This window comes from Camellia sinensis, mitochondrion (genome assembly GCF_055761805.1).
Source record: "Camellia sinensis mitochondrion, complete genome".
NCBI classification, from domain to species: Eukaryota; Viridiplantae; Streptophyta; class Magnoliopsida; order Ericales; family Theaceae; genus Camellia; species Camellia sinensis.
This window is the reverse complement of record NC_043914.1, coordinates 98,324-105,000: the sequence shown is the minus strand read 5'-3', so window position 1 is coordinate 105,000 and position 6,677 is coordinate 98,324. Positions and strand designations below refer to the sequence as shown.

Genomic DNA, 6,677 nt, shown 5'->3' with positions numbered 1-6,677 from the left:
TAATCCAACTTCTTCTTCCTTGTCTATCTTCTTTTCAATCAGTAAATAATGGGATTAGAGGGCATCTAGAATCCCTTCTACCGAGCTATCTTGCCCTTCATGATCCCTTATTTCATTGAAGGCGGAATTTGTCGCCGGGGCGGGTTTCCCCTGAACAACTTCTTTTTCAACCTCAAGTTGTTTGACTAAGTCAAACTTTTGGCCTGTGGTGGATACGTTGAAGTCTTGTTCTACCCCTTCGCGAACTGAGCACATGCTTTGGCCTTCCCCGAGATCGCCCTTTCTTTCTCTCAAATTCTCCTGAAGGAGCTCCTCGGTCCGCTCGGCGGAAAGCGCAGGAGCAGCCTGTGGCGGCGCGGCCCCTAGGGAAGAATTCTCGGATGAGGCTGGGGTTGCCGGAACAGGAGGCTTTGTGCCCGAAGTGCCTTCAGAAGCAGAAGAATCCGCCCCGCCGGAGTTCACCATCATGTTAGCCAGAGTGACCTCGTCCAGAAAAACAACTGTCGTAATTTCTGCCAAAAAGAGACATCCGATCCTTTGGAACAAAAAGGAGAGTCCCTTCGCTAGGATCATTGATTCTACTTTAATAGTAAATAGGTTAGGGTCGAGCCCCATCATGAGAATAATCGAATAAACGAAAATGAAAACAATCGCAAGTAAGAGAAAAGAAAAGACGGATCTACGGAAAATGGGAAACGTCGAAGTGAGCTGTGGCTTATAAATAGGAAGATGAGGAGATAACGGGCGAAGGATATTCATGATATTAGGTTGGACTTATGTTCATTCGCTCTGGAGAGCGGTATACCGGAAAAAAAAGATAGGCCTTTCGAAAGCCATCTCACGAATTGGATTCGAACCAATCAAGCTACTTGCCCTTTAGTAGATCGTGACTCTGATTTTGGACGCGCTTAGTTATTTAAGCAATTCTGTATATTGTTATTCTATATATATATATTTCTTTCTTTTTTCTTTTCGACCTAAGGTACACGGAACACTAAAAGAATCTCTTTTCAAACTAAAAAGCAAACCCGAAAACGAAAGGGTCACCTTCTCTAGCAAGCAAGTAGACTTTTCTCTGAGCCAGGGTAGCAAAGCTAACTCTTCGTATCATTGGCATTGGGCGGGTGAACCTGGCTACACAACAACTGTTACTCTAGCAGAGGATCTAGTTCCACACCAATCTGCTTATATAACAAGTTACTTAGCGTACCTACGATCGCTTGCTTGATTGCCCTCTTGCTTTAGCTACTTACTCGGGAACTAGCTTCGCACCTCACCCCGAGAACTCAAAGGTGCGTAGCTTGCTTGTTAAAGGGGTGTTTCCGTTCCTCCGGTGTGGGATAGTTGTTCCCTAGTCCGGTCCTATAAGAATAGTTCTCTAGACATCAAGTGCAGTTCGCGGCACAGTATGCACCTCCGGTTGTTCAATTTCCACCAAATCAAGGAGCTCTCCATGTTCCCACGGCCGCTGGGGTACTTCCGAATGCACTTCCAGCGTATACCTCAACTCCAGGTCTCGTCAATGCGGAAACTGAGGGTGAAGAAGCGTCCCTCCTTCCCACGGCTACTTCTCTGCCTGAGCCAAAAGACAATGGGGTAGCTCAAGAGATCAAGACCATGAAGGAGGCTATCAAGTCGGTGCAAGGGATCAGTCGCTATGGAAACATGAACCTTACCCAGCTCTGTTTCTACCCTGAACATCCATGGCCGGATAAGTTCAAAGTTCCCGATTTTGCCAAGTACGACGGGGAACCCGGTCGCTTATCTAAGACTCTACGTAGGAGCCCTCTGCGGGCATTCAAATGATGAGAAGCTTCTCATGCAACTATTCCAGCGTAGTCTCTCCGGTTCAGCTCTGCAGTGGTTCGCCAGACTGGAGATACCCCAAATTCGTACCTGGCCTGACCTGACAAACGCCTTTCTCAAAAAGTATGGTCTTTACTGTGAGCTAACTATTGACCGGTGCTATCTGATGGGAATGAGTCGTAAGCCTACAGAGTCATTCAGAGAATACGCCCTCAGGTAGATGGAATCCTCAGCTCAAGTAGACCCTCCTCTCTCGGACATAGAAAAGTCACAGCGATTCTTGCCCACTTGTAAAGGAGTATACTACGAAAGGATGTGCGTAAGCGTAGGCCAGAGTTTTGACGCCATCATACGCCAAGGCGAAGCAATTGAGGCCGCACTGAAATCAGGACGTATTACCGACAATACCTCCCGTGCCGGGGCAGAGTCGTCCTCCTACGTTAAGAAGCCCGGTATGACCAGGAAGCCTGAGAAGAAGGAGGGGGACATCGCGACCATTCTTCCGACCGCCTCTTACGGAGCGAACCAGTATCCTCCGCCCGTTCAGGCGTACATTCCTCCTGTTCAAGTAGTTCCTGCCCAGGCGGTGCAGAACTTACCAGCACCCCCGCCGGCTGCGCCTCCAGTGAACAATGCTGTTCGGGTAAATCAACAAAGGCAGATGGAGAAAAAGAGGCGAATCTTCACACCTCTTACTATCACAATGGCAGAGGCCTACAATCGCTTACTCGCATCAGGGCAAGTGACTCCTGTGCCAGCCTTACCTCCTCCTAACGTTCTCCCCAGGTCATATAATCCGGAGCTGAAATGCATATACCATTCCGGTCAAGTTGGGCATGATATAGAGTCTTGTTTCCTGCTCAAGCACAAGATCCGGGACTTGCTGGATACAAACGCAGTGAAGACTCAGGAGGCAGCCCGACTCCAACCCAATGTGAACACGAATCCTCTTCCAAACCATGGGGGAGTCAATGTCCTGACGGATGATCAAGAGTTTGTCGATCCTAGTCTCCTTATAGGTCCTCCTGGGACGATAGTAGCCGTGGCCATTGATCATCCAAAGGTGGTTACTAAACCGGAAGATTGGGTCATCATACAGAACAAGGAAGCGCGTCGACAGACAGTGGATAATAAGACCACAATGAGGATGATCACGGCCATAAAAGCTTGGTCGGAAGGTACTCTCAATGATCCCAACATCCGAATCACTAGGATTGAAGAGGAAGAGCGTTGAGAATCCCTCTCAGATGAGAAGGGTCCCAGAGTACACCGACGAAGCCTCCGATGAGGAGTTGGCTGGTACTTTTAAAAGTGGTCTTTATCTTTCCGTTTCGGAGAGTGCGCAGTTGTGCGCCTAAGACGAAAAGGGATTGATTGCAAGTCTGACTCCCAAGATGGAGAATTGTTTCCTACGGTTGAGCGACGGGAATTCAGCGCGAAGGAATGGCGTGACTACATGGAATACCAGGAGAAGCAAGCCGACGAGGCGGTTGAGGTTATCCATAAGATTCGAGCTGATAACCGAATGCCAAAATCGGCAGCAGCACGAACCTATCGGCGAGATGCTTGAAGGCATCTACGGTGAAGAACAACTGGATTCAATGATCCTGGATATGAAATCCCATGGAATCAAAAGTAATTCCAAGAGGCCCTCTCATGTTTTAATGATCTAAAGGGTATAAAGCCCAAAGATCTAAAATAGCAAACTCTTGCATGATTGGCGTAATGAAAGAGTAAGGCCTAGGGGAGGGGTATAGGGGATGTATGTCTGAGCGGTTGAAAGAGTCGGTCTTGAAAACTTCGGAAGATGGTTAAGGATACTATACAAAGACTAGCTTTCTATTTCGAATCTCAAGTCGGAAGAAGCAAGGGAAGTTGAACTTTCTATAGTTAAGTAGGAGTGAAAAAGGGCTCTTCCCCGAATATGCCTAAAAGGTAGGGTCAAGTTATTGCATTCATCGGGTAGCGTCTTTTTAGAGCTAGCCGGAGGTCAAGTAATGGGTCAGACGTCACTCCCTTCTTTATATAATATACGGAAATATGAAAAGTAGACCTATAAAGGCACGATTCGAATCAAAGGGAAGTTCGCTGAGTCTGTCTTTTGCCCAGAGGTGCTGGTTCGAGTCCAGCTCATGAGGTCAGGTCACTTGGAACGTTCAGTTCAATCGCTGCTCACGGAATTTATACATATAGCTCGCCCTTATAGCTTATGGGGCACTTCACTCGCTCAACACTCGTTCTTCACTCGCTAGGGAAAGAAAAGGGATAGATGACTGAAAATCCCGCTTAGAGATCGCAACTATAGTCAGAGTAGGAGTTCCCATCCATCATCTCCGTCGAGGCCTCGTTTTACCTGCCAATTACGGTTGATCCGTCGGATTGAAACCTCCATTAGATTCGGCAACTAAGGACGAGATTACCATCGCATCGGCTTTGATGTCCCGAATGTTCTCTTTAATAGGGTCGCCTTGACCGGGCTCTTCACCGTAGAACTTTTACCCGAAAAACTGGAGCACAGCTATACTTTCATCGCTTTCACTAGAACCAGAGTCATAGGGGCACTTTTTGTTTTTCCTTCCTTAAGTCCAGGGACGACCCCCTATGTTTTTTCGTGGAGCGCATAATTTTCCTTAATCGGCGAGAGTATATACAATCTATGCCACTGGCAAGAGCATGATTGAGGGCTTTATACTGTAGTCTGTAACTCTTCAATTGGTCATTGGCTCTACCTCCAGCCCCTTCATATTCCGTATCCTGCTGCTTCTTTGCTTGCTTTTCTCGATCAAGCATTCCTGTGCTTAGCAAAGAGGTAGTAGCATTTAGGGTGGCAACAATGAGATTTTCCGGATAAGCCGGCGCAGCTCTTGCTTGCTGTCTGTATGTGGTAGGGCCTGGTCAACTGCCCGGCCACCTCTTTAGCTCATCTCTTGTCAACGCTAGCAGTTTTTAATAAATGATGCCATTCCCGACTCGCGAAGTGAAGCTCAATCTCTATTCATTAGTTCAGCGCTAAGATGTAGAACTGGATCGTATATGGGTCAAGAGATCTTCAATCTGGAATTCTCTTTTTTATATTGATTGCAAGCCTTATTAGTGTTTAATTAATCTACAGACTATGTAGGGGAATGCACTATGGGGACTCAATAAAAGAAATTATTTGAGACTTAGGAAATGAAACTTCCATTCAACTATAGTCGAGAGGAAATAAGTCTCAGCAGGCACTAAGGGGGAAGCTTAGAGACGGAATTTAAATATAAGAATGGAGGGGGGTGAACTAAGCATAACTCTAGCAATATAGACCGGGCCTGCTTCCCATTCATTCTTTTATAAGGATGTTCTTCGGCTGGTCAATAGGGCACATCGCTTTCCCTTCTGTAATAGAGGCGCTGTAATAGGCGCGCTTGGCTAACGAATAAAAACCTTGGTCCGCTTTCATTGGTCTAGTCCGGTCATTGCTTATCTCTTTCTTCTCTATCGGTGAATTGGGGGAAAGAGTGCACCAATAAGGGGAGGTTAAAAAGCAAGAAATAGGGAAGTAGAGTAGTTGGCACACGCTGGTCAATCCAGTACGTACGTCGCTTTCGTTCTTTCCATTCAATATGTCCTCTCCTCCGGTAATACGTCCTCCAGCCCTTCCTGCTCATCTGGAAACTCTCGCAAAGTCTCATCCCGCTTGGATAGCGAAGTAAGCAATCAAAGGGCTGACATTAGCGAACACTCATAGCGTCCTTGCTTTCTCGATATCAGTAATTAAGGATCTCTCCTCCTTCTGGTAGGTGCAAGCAATAAAAGGAATATCATTCCAATCAGTAAAGGAAGAGTTCTTCCCTTAATGATATATCGAAATATCTACTTTTTCATTCAAGGTTATGGAAGTTTAGTAAAGTCTTCTGTCAAGGTAGCATTTGCCTTCCCGGGAATCCATCCCTTTTGGAATCGGGTAAGGCTCCACTATTAACTGGCAAGGGTCCAGGTCCAATAGCGCTTCCTGTCTTTTCAAAAATCTCCCCCGTAGCAGCAGCGGCACTCGAGTTATTAGTGCCAGGTGCAATAAGTACGCCATTTCCAAGCCTCCTTGTGAAGCGTGCGTCATCTCTTGTCTGAATTGAAGGCATCCCCATTACTACCTAAGGCCTCTCCGACTTTGGTTTACGTCTGATTCCATTCTCCCTTGCTTGAGCTTTCTTCTTTCCTCCGCTTTGGTCTACTTCCCTCTTTCCATCCTGTGTCATTTTTGCCCATCTTCCATCTCTTCCTGGTTCATTCACAAGAGGAGAACCAGCCTTCTTTAGTAAAAGCCTTTTCTTGTCTTGCTTGATGCTTTCCTATCTCGAGTTCCCCACCTATGAGATCGCTTGCACCAGCTTTGGATTAAACAAGATCGGCCATAGAATCGAAGAAAGGAATGGGGACATAGCGAGAGACTCTCGATTCGTTGCTCTACATTTTGAGAAAGTGGAATAATAAAGGCCGTAGTACCGTACGCCCGCAACAATAACAACAAAGAGGCCGATTTGAGAACGTTTGGAGAGGCTCACGGGGCTAGACCCATCGCAGACCACAAACAAAAGCCTTTACTAAGAAAGGTGGCCTCAGAAAAGCTTTTCAAAAGACTTGACCCCCGAAGAGCTGACCCAAGCAAGGGCTTTTCGGCAGTTGGTCGGTCAAGACCAGTTGGGGACTTTCCCAAAGCTCCTTTCGACCTAAGCTCCGCAACAAACACCGATACAAAGAAGGGGACCAGACTGGGGGAGGAGGAGAGGAATATAGTAAAGGGATTCATTCACAGATGAGCCCTTGCCTATACCAGAGAGACTTGTGAGATCGATAGAGACAACAAGGCCAGGGGAAGAGACCCATTCTTTATAAGA

The 6,677-nt window shown here is 46.8% G+C and overlaps 1 non-coding gene across 1 annotated transcript; it reads left to right on the top strand.

Annotated features, from left to right (window-relative positions):
• Positions 1 to 3,564: 3,564 nt before the first annotated feature.
• On the top strand, positions 3,565 to 3,699 carry trnS-UGA. Its single transcript has one exon. It is a non-coding gene; the product is annotated as a tRNA-Ser (tRNA).
• The last annotated feature ends 2,978 nt before the right edge of the window (positions 3,700 to 6,677 follow it).